Below are 18548 nucleotides of genomic sequence, written 5' to 3' on the forward strand. Positions count from 1 at the left end.
TGCACATATATGAGACATAAATTTCACGATAAAAAAGCTATCTTATTCCTGAGAGAGAGAGAGAGAGAGAGAGAGAGAGAGAGTTTGTTTAAGTAGGTTGACTTAAAAAAATCATAAATTATCGGATTTCTTTTTTGATAACCTAATGACATGCAATGCAAACTTAATCATGTTTTTCACACCAGAAATTCCCTCAAATTGTGAAAAATGGAACTGATGGGGCGGGATTATCAAATAGTTATCACGAAAGTATATGGTCTAAATAGCAATAACTAAGTTTTTCCCACGAATAATTTGGACATTTATTTTTAAAACATCTTCATTCGGCCTCGCACCGTATGGGATTTACTGACCATGTACAAACCATATTAGATTAACATTAAACTATATGTGTAATTAAGCAAAGCACCAAATGTTTTAAAGCGATTTTATATAACCAACTTACATTGTTTTAAAGCCTGTATGCATCATTAATACGATATTTTTGTAACAATCATTGTCATTAATAGCGGATAATTTTCAAAAACTAATTAATTAGTATAACGCAAATATGTTAGTGGTCAAGAGGCGGGTATTGCTGGCTGCAGCTGTAAAGGTTTATCATGATGCAGTTTAAGAAATTCGCAAAAGGAATTGGTTTTTACTGTGTGTTAGATATGCAGACAGACAGACAAAGAATGACAGTGCTAGATTGGTAAGCAATTCCTTGTTCGTTTAAATAATCATTTCTATGAAATCGCGCAAGCATAAACGTCCATCCAAGTTTATGCTCGTAAAGTCATTTGGGGGAAATTTCGAATCACCCCGCGTTCCGTGTTTTAGAAAGTGTGGTGTATCGCACTGCAATGTACAAAACACGAACAAATGAAACTCTCCAACAGTCACCACCTGCAATGTAATTTACATAGGCGTCGGAATCGGAGGGGGGAGGGCTAAGGGGGGCTTAGCACCCACCCCACCATTTTTGCAAAGTTAGACCTAACCATTAGGCACATAGCATCATAAAAGGTTAACCTCCCCCCCCCCCCCACTCTTTCTCGCAGGAAACATATTTGTTCCTAAATTTACCTTGAAATGATTAAATTATTGAGAAGTTGAAGTCATAGGCATACTATTCCCCCCCCCCCCCCCCCGGATTAGGAATTTCATGATGTGGGAAATTTTTTTATTTTGGTAGGTAAGATTTTTTTGGAAGTATAGGTATAGTACTACCCCCCCCCCCCCCCAAGGATATTTTGGGAATTAGTTTTTTATCATTTTTTTTTTGCTTGTCAATATTTTTTAGGATTAGTCTAGCCCCCCCCCCCCCCCCCACTCACTTTCAAATTGCTTCCAACGCCATGCAGTGATTTATATATAGAGAGTATAAAGAAGAAATGACATACATTAATGAATCATTTTGTTATTAAAATATTCTCGCTAACCTCAGTAAAGAGAATTTATGTGATGAAAACGCTGCTCAATATTCATTTCTCATTACACTGTATGCTTTTGCTTTATTCAGCGAGAAAATTGATATATTGTATGTTTGTTACCGCATGCGCGGATCCAGAAAACATTTCCAGGGGGTGTCCGAGGGATAATTTTGTTTTCCAATGTTGGAGAGGGGTTTTGAGGCCTATTTCGGGAATTTTGCTATATAATCTTTTTAATTTGATTTCCCAAGAGGTGGAAGGAATAGTCCATGCACCCCCTTCTAGGTCCGCACATGAACGAGTATGATCTTTCTGTTGGACCAAAACAACGAACTGTATTAAACATGCGTATTTACACATATTTTACAATCAAGTTGAACAAAAACTGTTATTCAAAATATCCCAAATGACTTTAATGATTTCGTAAATAGAATAATATATAGGCTTATCGTGAAATTTTTAAAGCTGCTATGTTCGATTTTATACGATGGCTATGCTTAGTATGAGTATCATAATAGACATTGCAGTAGTTTTTCAGGTACATTAAGCCATATTTTATTGAAAAAGTGATGTACACAATTTATTTACAAAAACAAACGACATAAATTGTATTGATTTCTTTCGTCTCATAATAAAATTCGCTGCTGAGGTCAAGGCGGGTATGGTTGTATTACGACTTTGAAAAAATTTCAAATCAAAAATAAACGTCGGTACATTTTATTCACTAATATTTGGGGAAGTGTTTTGTATACATGTACAATCGATACATCACATGCGGGTTGAATAAACCCAATCATTCGGGAACAAAACCAAGCGGTTCCCGTTTCTAAACATTCCCAAGTTGGAGTTGGTTTGTTTTGTTTTTTGTTTTCTCATACAGAAATTTTTTATGTACTTTAAATAATACAAACTTTGAAAGGAGACGGATTTTGTTTGTGTAAATAGGCATTTGTCTAATAAATTTGGTCTGTATAGAAAAATATTTGATACTCCCATAGCCAAAAAAAATCGGACTATGTAGCTTTAAATTATCTGTATGTTTTAAAATCTTCCTTTCCTCGGACAGGTGAACACTATCTTAATTTTTACATTTTATTCCATACAAAGTAAAAACTTTTACCACATCATACGTGTAATATTGACAATCACGATCGTCAGTTGTAAACGTTTGAACTCTCGGAAAAAGATGTATAATTTTGTTCTTAATGTTCTCTAATATCTTAGCTTATTTATCGATACAACTACGATTGTGATTTATATTATACATGTAGTTCTAATATTCAAAGAATCAAAAACAACATAGACCTAAGAAAGTTAACGATTACACATAGTTCATCATCATACGATGAAATATAACAGTTATGAAATGCAAAACATTTACGATTCTATATCTCGATTAGAGCTAAGAAGTGTTTTTTTACCAACTTGTGGTCTTACAGTTTGTTTTAGTGATTAAATCCGCTTGACCAACTGAGTTGTCTAAAATATAATAATGATAAAATTTTGTGATTAAATATTTTCATGAAGTATATTACAGTCCTAGAAATCTTTCCTTCTTTTACCGCTATATTTGCACCTTTACACAGAGTAGATGCTCTTTATGACCATAAAACAGGTAATGAAAGTCCGTGCGGTCAGAACCATCCATGTGAAAATTAAATGTCTATGCTATGCGGTATCCCATTTTAGAGACACGGTTGAAATTTAGTTTCAAGAAAGAATGTCTCTGTTTGAAATGCTCTGAAGAAGGAGACAGAAGATACGAAAAAGGTATCAATAGGACTTGAAGCGCGTACGCGGGTGGGGGGGGGGGGTTGTGCACTGAAGTCTTAACCTCGAACACGGTCGAAGCATCACCATTATCTCCAAATAAGTTATTACATGCAGTTCTTGTTTTTCTGTCCAAAGATTCAGTATTGTTCTTTTACATGCATGAAAACTACAGTAAAATGTCACCAGATGGATTTTTTTTTAATGTTGATCATCTGGCTAAAATTTTGTTCTAGGATCATATCAAAGTAATTTTTTCAGTGCCCCATTCCTCCTTATTTGGCATATCGCAGTTTATATTGCCGTTCATTAATTAACTCTGAATAAAAATAATACATATAAAGTACATGCTTCCTTTGGTGCTTAATATACTCTCGATTTCTTGCAAATTATACAATACCAGAAAACGATGCTGTATGTAGTAGCTTTTTACCCGATTAAAAAAAAACCGCATTGATATTACCGATGTGTTTTATTTGATTTTTTTAATCAGCACTAACGGCAGCATGAAAATAAAAAAGTCGCGCACACTCGAATTATACTCGGCCTTCGGTGGTGGACTAAAGTATTAGCTCTCACCATGTTAAAGTTGGACTTAAGACCTGTATTTTGACAGTATTTAAGATTATCCTATTAAGATATGACAAATTTATGAGCTATGGTGAGATCTTATGAAAAATATTTGGTCTTTTAAGATAGATTTTAGTCAAAAGTCGGTTATATGTTAAACGAGCCCAGGGTTTATATGGCAGAGTAGGAAAACGTAAGATTGGTCGTGCTCTTGTGGGGGAGGGGGCATTTCCTTTGGTCCAGGTTGTGCATTAGGACAGATATTATTTTCCCGTTCTGACGGAAAAGTCCTGGGGATGTATTCACAAAAACCATACGCCAGCCATGGTAAAACGCAGACAACGAGTTTGCGCTGTATGACGTAGTGACGTCATGATTATGATGTCATTTTTAACGTTGTGACGTTATCAGCAGTATATCACTAAACACATAGATCATATAGCATTGAATCATGATTTTTTGAAGTATACACTCTCATAACTGCCGCGGTGTGTGCATACAAATTGAGTAACGCGCTAATTTGTATGCACACACCGCGGCAGTTATGAGAGTGTATACTTCACAAAATCATGATTTAATGCTTATATTTACATTTTTTAACTTCTTGCCTTGTCTGCAAATATGAATTATACCTTAAAATTCCGATCTTATCCTAAGGGTAAGTTAATATTAATGGAAGAGCCACAGTAACAGCCACAAGTGTGAACTTTGATTTTCGCTTGTGACGTTGCAGTTTACAGCGTTCAACGTTTGTGACGTCATAATAAAACTCGTCAATTTGACCTTTGACTACTTGTTATATTTAGAGGCATTTGAAGATCACAGAATTTAATGGGAAAACACAGTAGAATGTAAATATTACGATGTATATTGATACAAATTTTAAAAAATCAATAATGAAAAACAGAACCTGAATATATTTAATATTTTTTTTTATTTTAATGTATATTTTTTCAAATTGCCATAGGCCCAAATAGGCCCTGTGGCACTTAACGTAGATATTCAAATAGGCCCTGTGGCACTTAACGTAGATATTCAAATAGGCCCAAATAGGCCCTGTGGCACTTAACGTAGATATTCAAATAGGCCCAAATAGGCCCTGTGGCACAGAAATGGTTAAGGGAATTTGTTTTATAAAAGTAACCTAAGAATTACTAACGACTTGTCTCCTAATGGCAACAGTGTATAGTATGGGGCATTCCTGAAAAGGTGGCAGATTTTTTTACTACATGTAATGCACTGAACAGAGCAGCCAGTGATGCACTGAAGAAATTTACTTTGTAAACCCCTTGAAATAAAAAGATATAGATACTGTGCTTATGAATCACAGACTTATGTAATTTAAGTCAGAAGCAGCATGCAAAGCATGCTTTGAAATGATCATATACTAGTATATGTTAATGCATCTCAGGAAGAAGTTTGGTCTGTGTACCCCTTTTGATAAGATGAACATAGATCAAAACATTGTCCTTAACCGGTGTCAAAGATAAAAAAATAAAATGTCTTCAAATACATTGTTTTTTAAGTTTGGTTTCTATAATTATCTTCAAAGAGAATATGGTAACAGACCAGAAAACCTCTTCACTAAAATCATTGACGCCTAAAGTGTCAAATGCCATTGGTTTGAAACTACTTGTAAAAATTAAGGTGTGAACAACTTATCTCGGTAATAGCTTAGGCCACATCAAAATGTCCTATACGCTTTTCCTTGTGACTTTGTATTAGGGTAATACCCCAAATCATTATTTTCCTTGTCACCTTGTCCATGTACTACCACGTCTAGGTCATGACGAATCCCTACATGACCATCTCTGTGTCAAATAAAGGCAGCAGCAAATGCATAACCCCCACCAAAAATATTGCTATGGCATAGCAATCCATCCTCAACACTAGTAATGTAGACACAGATTAACAGACAGACAAGGTAAATCCTTTATACCATGATACCTTTATTTGCAGAGGTAAAACAATATTAATAAGGGAACACTTTTGTCAGTTAAAGATTATATATTCTATTTCTCAAAGTTAGAAAAATGTGTCATGCATGATTTCAAACACAAGACATGTATATATATGTGAACATTCTTGATAGCCGTAATAGTAGTAGCATTTGAAAATTGTTCACAGAGAGACAAACAGAAAGCTACACAAACAGATCATCGCATACACTCTTCTGGTCTATGGCCAGCAGAGCTAAAACCCACAGGTGTCATGAGAAATTGAACGTCACAGATGTCCTCTGCAAACATAAGGGGAAATATACACTACATGTAAATATTAGATATTAATATGATTGTCCTTTTTAAAAACGTTAAGTATTCTAAATTACATTGTAATATACTTTTAAAATATATGCAATACATATTTCAATCATGTTCACTTGACCTTAAACATAAAAGTAACACATAAGAAATTACAACATCTTATTGCTGATATTAAGATTTTAAAACGAATAAAAACTAAACCATGAGGTTACACCACAGGTACACATGTTGCAGATGGGAAGCAGAGAGAGTAATACAGATATAACACATACACATTCAATCTTCAATCTAAAACATGAAGCATATAGACGACTCTTGTTTATAAATAAGTCCAGGGTATTTCATGAGGAGATAATCTTCCAATTACTGTTTAAATTTAAAGGGTTTATTACAGAATCATTTGTTACTGCAAGACCAAACGTCCTAAATTTGCATCCTCATCTTCCGCCATTACGTTTAACGGGGGCTCATTGGAATCAGCTTTCGTATCTGCTGATTAAGTCTCAGCATATGTTGCATTTTACTCTTTTTCTGATGAATACTTCTATCAGCAAGAAATTTGCAATTGTTTTTTTACTTTCAGTGCTTCTGCCTCTCTTGATACACTTTAATCTTTAAAGTCCATATAAAATTCAAATGTCCTATTCCATTGTCCATTTTTTCTTTGATGGTAATGTGGTGCATGATGGTTTATCCACTGATTCTATACCACTTGGGACATAATCCTTGTGTTCTTCAATAGAATCTGTGAATCAAATATAAGAAAGGTTCAGTGAATTAAATTCTACAATTGTACATGTAAGTTAAAATAATAGTGTACGCAACACATTTTCATAACATGCTAGTGCTTGGTATTCAATTTGTATACACACTATGCTGCAGTAAATTGTGACCACATCTTTCAAGTAATAATGCTTTAATGTTTAAAAACTAAAAAATTATCTGCGATCACATATCAATGTATATATTTGCATATAAACATATGTCTAAACTTGCAATATATATATGTACGCATATGAACAGTCAAATATCTGACCTCAAAGACACAAAAAACTCATAAACAACCCACTGCAAAAATATTTGAGCAAACAATCTATGACAGTGACCAACATCCCATGTACCTGGTAATTATGTTTGCAAATAAACAGATAACTAAACTCAAAGACACAGTAATAAACTATAGGAAAAATGTTAGAACAAATAATCTCTGACAGTGACCTACAATTCATGAATAGACGCAAACATTTATACATGAAAGAGATTCAAAAACCACAAGCATTCCCATACATATTTTTCATTGTACATATGTACAAACTCAATATGTATGGACGCATATATCCAGTATACAAATGTCAATTAAGTAAACTCAAAGACACAAAAACTCATGAACAATCAACTGAAAAATGTTAGAATAAGAAATATATGATGATAACCCACAATTCATGAACAGACACAAACAGGTATACATATACATGACAATGTCCCACAATCCATAAACAGACCCAAACATGTATATACAAGACAATGACCCACAATCCATGAACAGACACCAACATTTTTTTTACAGTACAATAGTTCATCAAACAAATTAGGTAACATTTTCTCCAGCATTCTATCATACTAATATCAAAACTCTTGTGACAAAAATCAAATTAGAAATTACATGTTAATCATATATGTAAGTAATGGAAATAAAAGATTAATGTGAACAATTGATCTTTATAGGAACATGGTTACAGTAACATTTTTTTCTAGACTAAATGCTCATAGTATTACATTTAATCATATGTACTAGAGTTTATAACTGCGTAAACATTACATGTAATTTGTATATAATTTGTTATTGTATGGATTTTACATGTTTATCAAAAACAACAGTTGAATTTTTATTGAACCTGTTATTTTCCACAGGATTCGATGTTGGGATGAGATGTTAGTAGTGTTTGGCTGGGATGTTCGGTAATGAAAAAAATGTAGAAATACAGATAAATTATTAATCATGTAAGCCAATAAGTCATTTTTGTATACCCTTTAGATGAAGCAGCTAGGATTAACAACTAGGCAATTGTTAATAAAAAGATTTCTGCAAGTATCTTAATTTGTACATTTTTTTTATCAAACTATGCCATTAATTTATCACATTAATTTTGAAGATCATTTAGAGCTAATATTATATGTTTATCATGAACATCATTTATCCTTTCCTCTGGTGTATCATTCCTATCGTATCTTGCATGTACACTTTTCAATGTACATGTATAACATGTGTCAATCCTATCATATCGTGCGTGGTTTCTATCCTATCATTTTATTATCATGTTAAATTCATTGCGGGTACAGTATAACAGAGAACCAAAAATTAACATAAAGATCAAATATCTAACTCAAAGTCACAAGAAAAATGTTTGAGCAAACATTCTATGAGAGTGACCCACATCCCATGAACAGACAAAAACATTTATATATATGACAGCACTCCAAAAGCAATGAGCATTCACATATATATCTTTGAATTTACAAATGTCTGAACTCAATATGTATGAATGCATATACACAATTGACTAAACTTGAAGACACAAAAAACACATAAACAAATAACATGAAAAATGTTTAAACAAACAATATATGATAGTGACCCACAATCCATGAACACTGATACAAACATATATATATGGTACCCGCATCAATATTTTTTACAATCTTGTACTATCATATCATTTATCAGACCTATTGATCAAGCATACAGATCTATCGTCATGCACAAATCCAGTAGTACCGAGTGTTAATCCTAGAAAGTTTATCATTTAACTTCACGGTTTTTCTGTGTATCCTATTATGTTAATCATATCGTTCCTTTCCATAAGCAAGTCATTTTACTTGGAAGTTACATGTTGTTCAATACGCCGTTAAAGCAAATATTTATTGATCAGTAAACTCAAAAACATAAAAACTCATGAACAATCAACTGAAAAATGTTAAAATAAGAAATCTACAACAATGACCCACAATCCATGAACAGATCGACGCCAACATGTAACATATTTAAACAATAAAATGCTTTCTATAGTGATTCATTCGGGATATGAAGGTAGTGACATTGCAGGAAAAATACATAACCCGCTAAATAACCAGCATTAGCGGGTTATGTAAATTTTTCCTGCAATGATCGCTACCTTCATAACCTGCATGAATCATCAAAGAAAGCATTTTATTGTTTATATTAACATCTTTCTTTAACTAATTAATAAATTGATTATGAAAAGTTAGTAAAATTTACTAAATTACTGTTAACGTACACATGTACGTTAGCTAAAAGAAACAGCCAAATCGTCTCCTGTGAGACTTTCAGTCTGACATCATCATGATTATTTCATGCAGTCCGTGATTTTACTTAGGTCGCTGTAGGTTCAGATCAATCGATAAACAGGGCGTGTTAATTTCAGTCCTGTCACTTTCAGCCGCTGTAGATTTCGACCAATAGTTAAATGGGGCGTGTAGATTTCAGTCTGGCTGTTTCTATAGAGCTATGAATTAACTATAACCTTTCGTAAGAAATTGAGGAAATTATACTTAAAGTTTGTAGATGTAAATATACGACAATGACCCACAATCCATGAACAGATACAAACATGTATATACATGACAATGACCCACAATCCATGAACAGACACAAACATGTATATACAGTTCAATAATTCATCAAACAAATTAGATACAATTTTCTCCAGCATTCTATCATACTAATATCAAAATGCTTGAGACCAAAATTAAATAAGAAATTACTTTGCTATGTAAACAAATCTTTTGTTTTAATTTTGAATGTTGAAGCAAAAATTCCAGTTATAGACCTAAAATGAATGTATTAAATGTTAGGAACTGTTTTTTTATTCTTAAAATGAATAAAATGATAGACAAATCAGCTTGAAAAAGACTTGTATATTGAACCTAGTATGTAAATAAAAAAATAGGGCACAATCCTGGTTTACATGACAAAGAATTGTGAGCTCTGTATCTTGCTTGTAACTCAATGACTGACTCTCAAATTTCATTTGATCATTAGAAATATATCCTAAAGCATTGTAAATAATGAAAACAGAAAAACAAAATTTGACCAAAATCATGACAGTGCCCCTTTAAAATATTTGCATATATACAAATGTATAAGCTCAAAGACACAAAAAAGTCATGAACAAACTACATGGTACAGGAGAAATAATACAACAATTAACCTACGATAGTGACCCACAATCCATGAACAGACACAAGCATGTATATATATGACAGTGATACACAATCCATGAACAGACACAAACATGTATATATGACAGTGAACCACAATCCATGAACAGACACAAACATGTATATATGACATTGAACCACAATCAATGAACAGACACAAACATGTATTAGTATAGCAACCTTAGAACTATAAGCATTGGTATATATACATATACATGCAAACACAAATAAAACTCAAAGAAATGGAACACCTCAACTGCCTTATGTAGATAATGCCCATAATATGCTGATAGTTCAACATTTCATGCTGATCATCAATCAACATTACATGCTGATACATCAAGTGAACTTTACATGCTGATACTCAGTACTTCTTCATTATATGTTAATTTATCAATTATCATTACATGCTGATAGTATAACATTACATGCTGATAATGTTTTATTATATGATTATACCTAGTATTCACTATATGCTTTCACTAATACATGCTGATATTTCATAAAATGATGGTATTACAGTATGCGGTGATTCTAAATTCGCTATATGCAGCAGGATCGTGATTCGATAAAACTCAGGGATATTACTAAGGAGAGAATAGACTAAATTCAAGCTACATTGTACCCAACAATTTAAACAAGCTTCTTTTATGCTTATTTCCTTATATAAATATGGACACCCCATTGGTTATTATCAAAACTTATATTCCCAATACTAGGGCTTGTGCCATTCAGCTGAAACTGGATGCTGGAGGGAATGGGGGCACCATCACTTTTGATTACATTTGTTGGAACTTGCGCCGAAATCTCTGTGTGTCAAACAACTCCATAGTCCCCTTATTGTAACTCGTCTTTGTTTAGGCGCCTTCAAATTGGATGCCAATTTTATGAGTATGTTTTATGTTGTAGGTTGATTGTTTTAATTCTGCAGGCAGGCGCCTTCAAATTTATTTTACCCCCTTTGGATTGGGCATTCTACGCCATTAAATAGCAATTTTACTTTCTGTCTTAAGGAAATCAGAGCATGAGCAATCATCCATTAGATCCCAGCGCTTCTCACAAACTATCTTTTATTGAAGGGGGGGGGGGGGAGGGGGGGGGGAGGGGGGGGGGGGGTGGTGGTGGTGGCAGTCCTACCCCTCAATCACAAGTCAACAAGTAAATATAAAATAGGGAATGGGGGGGGGGGGATCCCGTATTTTACAATATTTCATCTATTGATCTACATATGATCGAATTTCCATTTTCATAAAATTATTGTAAAACTACATACAAAGGATAGAGCATTGCGTCCTCCAGATTGCAATATCTTACATGAAGTCAGATGCTAGGGACTACGTGCGCTGTTGAAACTGATTTTAGCAGTAACTGTACTGTTGAAAAAAATTAGTGCTTACATTGTCCACTCCTTTACGTGGATCTCCAGGGAAAGCCCACCCATAAATCTGATGTAACCTGAATGACAGAAGTCTTTGTTTAGGTGCTATGAATACTTTTAGCGGTCCACTTTGACCAAGCGCCATAAACTTGGGTTCACTTCAGAATGCACATTTTTGGACAAAAAATCCCCTGGGGTACCTCGAACCCCCTGATTTGTATGCACTGATGGGGAGCGCCAATGGTTTTCCCAAGCAGGCTTTCTTTAAATATAAAATGACTCTGTTAAAGGACAACACATAATCAAGTGGTATTATCTGTTGAGTATCTTGATCTATTAAACTAGTCTCAGTGGACCTTAGTAATATCTGATCAATCTCCGAAACAGAGAAAAAGCCCTGTGTTAAAAACTTGTCAGGCATCAATGAGTTCTGAATTTTAATGTATTTCAATTTCAAGATGACCCTTCCCTATTTTTAGAATCACCGCAGAGTGAAGTACCATCACATAATGAAGAAGTATCAGCATGTAACAAAGAACTATCATCATATAAAGACAAAGTATCAGCTTGTAATGTTAAAGTTTCAGCATGTGATGTTGAAGTATCATCATGTAAATTAATGTTGAAGTATCATCATCATCCACATAAGGTAGTTGAGGCGTTATGTACAAAGACACTAAAACCTCATGAACAAACAATCTGTTAGAATGACCCACATCCCATGAACAGACAAAAGCATGTATATATGACAGCAACCCAAAAATCATTAGCATTCACATATATATTTGCACTTACACAAATTTCTAAAGTCAAAGACACAAAATAGGCGTGAACAAACTACAGGAAAAATGTTAGAACAACCAATCCATGACAGTGATCCACATCCCATGAACAGACACAAACATGTAGATATGAGAGCAACCCAAAAACCATGAGCATTCACATATATATCTTTGACTAAATATGTATGCATGCATATGCACAAATGTCTAAACTCAAAGACACAAAAACCCATGAACAATCCACAGAAAAAATTGCAGAACAAAAACTCTATGACAGTGACCCACAATCCATGAACAGACACAAAAGTATGTATATACGAGGGTTGTCCGAAAAGTTCGTGGACACATGTAATTTTATTCAAAATAGAAGCGCCATTTTCAGGAAGGTATTATAATATTGAAATAAAGAGCATAATAATGTATATTTTTGTAATGGAGTTATGAATGTATATACATTGCCTATACAGGCCGCACAGCCCAGTATGACGTTAAATTATAATGACGTAGTACTGGGTTTATTGAGAGTAATATGCCGCATTCACCGTTTGGTCAGAAGGTACAATCGCATATTCCATCAACATATCACTTGTGCCACTTGTGGATAAGTTTCCTTAATCGTTTCATTCATTTCAGTTTTTTACTTCAGTTGACACAATTGTTTTATTGCCAGCGGTCAGATGAAGTTGCTTTTTCATGCGTTTTAAAAGACATATTCTTGCCGTAATATCTTTTAAATGTCCTCTGCTGGTTTGAAAATATTTTTAAATGATGTATGAAAATAATGTACACAATACAGACTACATCACAATAGAAGATTATGAAAACAGTAAATATACATATCTAAAAACACAATTACAAAGTTTGGACAATTTTTGCGCTGGGACGTGCACACTTTCTGTGAGCCTTTGATACATTAAAATTTTACTTTATTTCTATAGAAAACAATAAAGACCACTTTGGTTTGATCTGAAATTTTATGACAAAGATTTAGATATATAATATGAATAAATTAACCCATTTAAAATGATAAAAATGCTATTGTCTACGAACATATTTGGACAACCCTGGTATATATAGTATATATATATGACAATGACCTACAATCCATGAACAGACACAAACATGTATGTGTGACAATGACCTGCATTTAATCCATGAACAGACACATATATGAAAATGACCCACAATCCATGAACAGACACAAACGTATATATGACAATGACCCCCATTTAATCCACGAACAGACACAAACATATATCGGTATATATATATATTTATATATATATGACAATGACCCACAATCCATGAACAGACACAAACATATATATATATATGACAATGACCCACGTTTAATCTATGAACAGACACAAATACATATATTTGACAGTGACCCAAAAACCATGAGCAATCACACAGTTATATGTTTGCATATACACAATGTCACAAAGACACAAAAAAAATCATGAACAATCTACAGGGAAAATGTCAGAACAAACAATTCCATTTCAGAGAAAAAGCTGTCATTGTCAAAGTTAAGGATAAAGGCTGATTAAAAAGTGGTGACAAAATATAACTAAAACAATAACGAAATTAAGAATCCTCGACACCCTGTGACTTCTACTTTTAAGACAATACGTCACATCATGGCAATTTCAACGCGATGTGAAACAGTTTATATCGCCATTAATTGGTGTTTTAAATATCTCTGTGCAGCTATGGGTTTACCCTCAGTCTACCAACCCACAGGTTCTGAGTGTGAATACTGGAGGAGCATTTATTTTAATGAAGAGAAATGAAATTTAAAGTCCCCCCTTAAAAAACTGATTATAAGGGGGTGGGGGGGGTAATTTTTAAGTCAAAACACATGGTAAAAATCAATATCTTTAATTAAGAAAATGGGCTTGTATGCAGAACTTTTAACAGGTGTTGAGGACCCTCAAATAATGTACCTGCATGTATTACCTTCACTGATAGTTCCTTCCAGACAATGCTGATGCTACTACCATTACAAGCTTCTATCTCATATTCTGAAAAGAAATAAAATGATTTGGTGATTAATTAGTACTCGGATGGCATCCTTTAAGGAGGCTGGGTGGTTAATAAATTAACTATCAGATCTTCTTTAATTTTTTTGATATGATTTGTCTAGTTATAAACTATCATTTACAAAAGAAAAAAATCTAAATATTTCAGCTTTAAAATTTTATTACTTTTCTCTATCTTTATACATAGGTCTTCTTATTAAGGAGATAAAAATAGTCCAAAAATTGTTGCGCCAATCGAGTGCTCTTAAAAAGATCCTAGCACTAAACTATGCAGTATATGCAAAACTGCCGCTTCCAAAATGCTCCCTATAGTATACAAAGAACAATGATATTCTAGTGAAGTCCTGCCTTGACAAAAATTCCCTATCATTCAGAATACATGTATTTGTGTAATAAAAATACCTATGCAAGGCTGTTGAACATATTCTGCAACATGGTCCTTTATGACCTGTTGAATCTGTTGAACAAGTATATACGGTAATAATGTGCTGCAACAGATCTTCACTGTTCTGCAGAATCTGTGGAACATCTGGGTGTGCTTCAACAGGATTTGCCTTCAAATTCCTCCCTAGAGTACAGGCAAAGAATAATTGTCAATGAAATTTTAGTTACTTAGTTACTACAGGTCTACTGTAGTTACTGAAATGTTCCCCTATATTTCAGAAAGAGTAACTTAAGGTAATACCTGTAGTAAAATGCCAAAGCTGTTGAACATGTGAAGTTACATGGTCCTGAGTAGACTGTAGTATCAGTTAAGAGCCCATCTTAACTAGTTAGTGGAACATCTACATGAGTTACCATTGTGTCCCTCTCTAGAATGCTCTCTGTTATAAATTTGAAAAAGATTTCATTGTAATTAGAGTTAAGCTTGTAAATCATGTGTTGAAAAAAGTAATGTAGTTAATGAAAAATACCTGTTCATGTCTGACAGCTGATGAATCAGTGCAGTGTTCAGAAGAATCTATGGAACGTGCATCACAGTGCTGCAACAGAGTCCAAAGTCATATCTAATCTCCTACTGTCTATCAATATTCCTCCATGCAAAGAGTCAAAGCTTCCATGGGTAGTTGTTCAACATTAATTTCATAACAGCATTATTTTTGGGCTTGTCCGAGGTTGCATCATTAATGTGCTTTCCAAGCTTTTGGAAGATTCATACTTATCAATGCTGTAAAATAATAATGAAAACAATACTTAGATAAAAAGTCTAATGTTACATATAAACATAAGCATTCATATGATGAAATATTATGGTTATATGAACAATGCATGCGTTATGAAAAAACAATACATATCACAATATAGTGGTAACGATATATGAATCACAATGTATTTTTAAAAAATACAAGGGCACCGCAAAGCAGAGCATCCCCTCGCAAAATGAAATGAAATATTTGGGGGGGGGGGGGGGGGGGATGCATTATTTAGAATATACATGTAATTAAAAATAACAAATAATATTTATCTTCATAAAACCTCTTTAGATCAAAATATTCCTTTCCCCATGCACGCTCTTGGGGGGGGGGGGGGGGGGGGGGAGGGAGGGGGGGGGGGAGAGGAGGTAATAAATTTTTTTTCTTCATACAAATAAAAACCTGAAACACACTACTATACCAGCTGTATGTTTCTCACATGCTTCTCACACGCTATACAGTTTTTAAAATACGTTCCTAGCATAGCACGGTTTGCTTTTTGTACGATATGATAAATGTTACTCGCACTGTATGGTCTTTTTTTCACATGATATGATATCATAATGCTTCCTGTATGAAAAAGTGTATAGAAAAAGTGTTATTCATGTATCTAGCTGCAATAATGTAGCCCTCTCCGATTTTTATATCTGATGTTTACTGAAGAGGGCTACAATTCCACAGGATCTCCGTAATGGTGCTAAATTAAACACGAAACGTTTCTCGCACGAAAGTCGCACGCTTTTTGGGTGTAGTAGTACGTTTCAGGGTCTGTAATTAAAGGAGGAAAAAATATCGCCGGGTAGAAATAAAAAGCTGAATTCTTTTTATAATAGAACACATCTACAAGTTTTTTTCTGTAGATTCAAAATCAAACTCTCAATGAAATCTAAACCAGGTGTCTCTAAAATCAGTCTGGGTTGGGCCTACTTTGTTTATACACAGTTGAACTCTCGGCACGTGCTACTCATGCCCGCAGTCTTCGAGAGGTTGACTCATTATATACACAATATAAAAGTCACACAGAGGTGTGAACGATTATCATGATTAAGCACATATATAAATTATTATTGTTTAAGCAATACGGTAGGATATATCCAAATCTTAAGGAATACATGTAATTACACTGACGATAGATGGACCGTAACATTAGCGGGTGAAATGAAATCTCCGGTGAACTATTTCATATACAGTATTATATACTACTTTAGACTCGATCAACAACAAAGACACAGGGTTGCATGTGCTACCGTATATATGCCTCCAGGCTAGGTTACTATCCCCCAGTGAACACCAGTTTGTATACATGGCAGGGAAGTGATAAGCAAACGATCTTTAATCAATCCGGTCGTACAAATTAGTGCATAACAAATATAATTTAAGGAAGAAATGTTCAACAAGTCCCGGGGTTGAGTATTGGGGGACTCTCTACTTGCACCTGTAAACAATACATTTTTATGTATGCAAACGAACAAAAAAGTAATCTAACCGCTCAAGACAAGTTTTCTGAACTCGCAGACTTGTTCCCCATGTACTGTACAGCTGAAGAATGACACTTGCATTCCGAATCGGTGCATGGCAGCCATTTGACATTTCAGCATTACGAATCGGTGCATGGTCAAAAGGCAGCCGTTTGACGTTTCAGCCTAAGAGCGTCCGCCATTTTTTCTTAATTGTACTTTTAGTTCGATAATCTTGGCTTCCTCGTCATATTTTTATAAATATGACCTACTAATTACTGCTAATAAGAAAATATATTCAGTACTTACCCAAGTTACTGCTGTACTCCGCCATTGATATCCAACAATGCATTGCGTGCATCACAAAACCGTTTTGTGGGACACCCCGCTGGATGTTTATAGATAGACAAAATGTTAAAAACTAGTAGCTTTGACGCGATGTTCTAAAAATAGATTTTGAGTTGTGGGACATTTTTCAATATATCCGTGTGGGTCAAAAAAACATTTTTTTTTGTTTTTTATGTTAATAATACCATTTTCAACCTCCCTGTGAATTTTTAACTACATGGTTTATGGGTCAAAATATAGATGACCCATAAACCACCTAAGGATCCCACAACGTGAGTCTGAGGTATATGAAATAACCCACAACACGGATTTGTATAACTATATATATATATATATATATATATATATATATATATATATATATATATATATATATATATATATAAATTAAGGTCAGGTCAGACGACACTTTCCTAAAGGACTATATATGATAAAGGCCTAAAATGGCCCCCTAAAATGAACATCATCATTTTACTATCATTCTTTGTTTTCTTAGTACAGATATGTATGTGATGTGCTTACATAATATTCATTTTGGTTCAAGTGCCCACAATTTAGAAATATGACATTGTAAAGACAACCTTTTCCCGCCATTTTTGCATTTTTAGCGTAAAACAGCTAGTTTTCAAGCAGTTTTTCCTTCCGAAAACATAGAGCGCATTCTTGAACAAATAAAATATTTTAATCAGAGATGTATCTAGCCAAGACTAATAAGTGACAAAAAAATGTTCCTTGTTCAAGCATGCGCTCTATTTTTCCCATTCGTAAATAGATAAGAAAAATGTCAATTTTTGGCCGATTTTGATTGAATTATAGAAATGGCGTCACTTCTGACGTCATATACTGCCAGTGAGTGCAAATAAATCAAATAAATAGATGAAAAATATATTTTATATCAACTCTTCTAAAAAAATTAGTTAACATTTTATTGTACCGAGACACGTTAAAAAATGGCGAATTTTGGGGGCCAAATTTAACTCTTATCATATATAGTTAACTTTTTCCAGGAATTTGTTAATGGTTTACTACTACTCTGACAAGCTTTCTTGCAAAAAATTAGGATACCTTACCAGGCATTTCTGCAAAA

At 33.9% G+C, this 18548-nt stretch overlaps 1 protein-coding gene, 1 long non-coding RNA gene and 1 pseudogene across 2 annotated transcripts in view; all 3 read right to left on the minus strand.

Moving 5' to 3' along the window:
* The window catches only part of LOC128188283 (uncharacterized), an 82879-nt gene that overhangs the window by 33259 nt on the left and 31072 nt on the right, over positions 1-18548 (minus strand). The gene's annotated exons all lie outside the window — the stretch shown is intronic.
* The window catches only part of LOC128188286 (uncharacterized), a 39369-nt gene that overhangs the window by 3167 nt on the left and 17654 nt on the right, over positions 1-18548 (minus strand). The window lies entirely within an intron of this gene.
* On the minus strand, positions 5681-15227 carry LOC128188285 (uncharacterized; annotated as a pseudogene).

The sequence above is a fragment of the Crassostrea angulata genome, chromosome 6 (assembly GCF_025612915.1).
Source record: "Crassostrea angulata isolate pt1a10 chromosome 6, ASM2561291v2, whole genome shotgun sequence".
Taxonomy (NCBI): domain Eukaryota; kingdom Metazoa; phylum Mollusca; class Bivalvia; order Ostreida; family Ostreidae; genus Magallana; species Magallana angulata.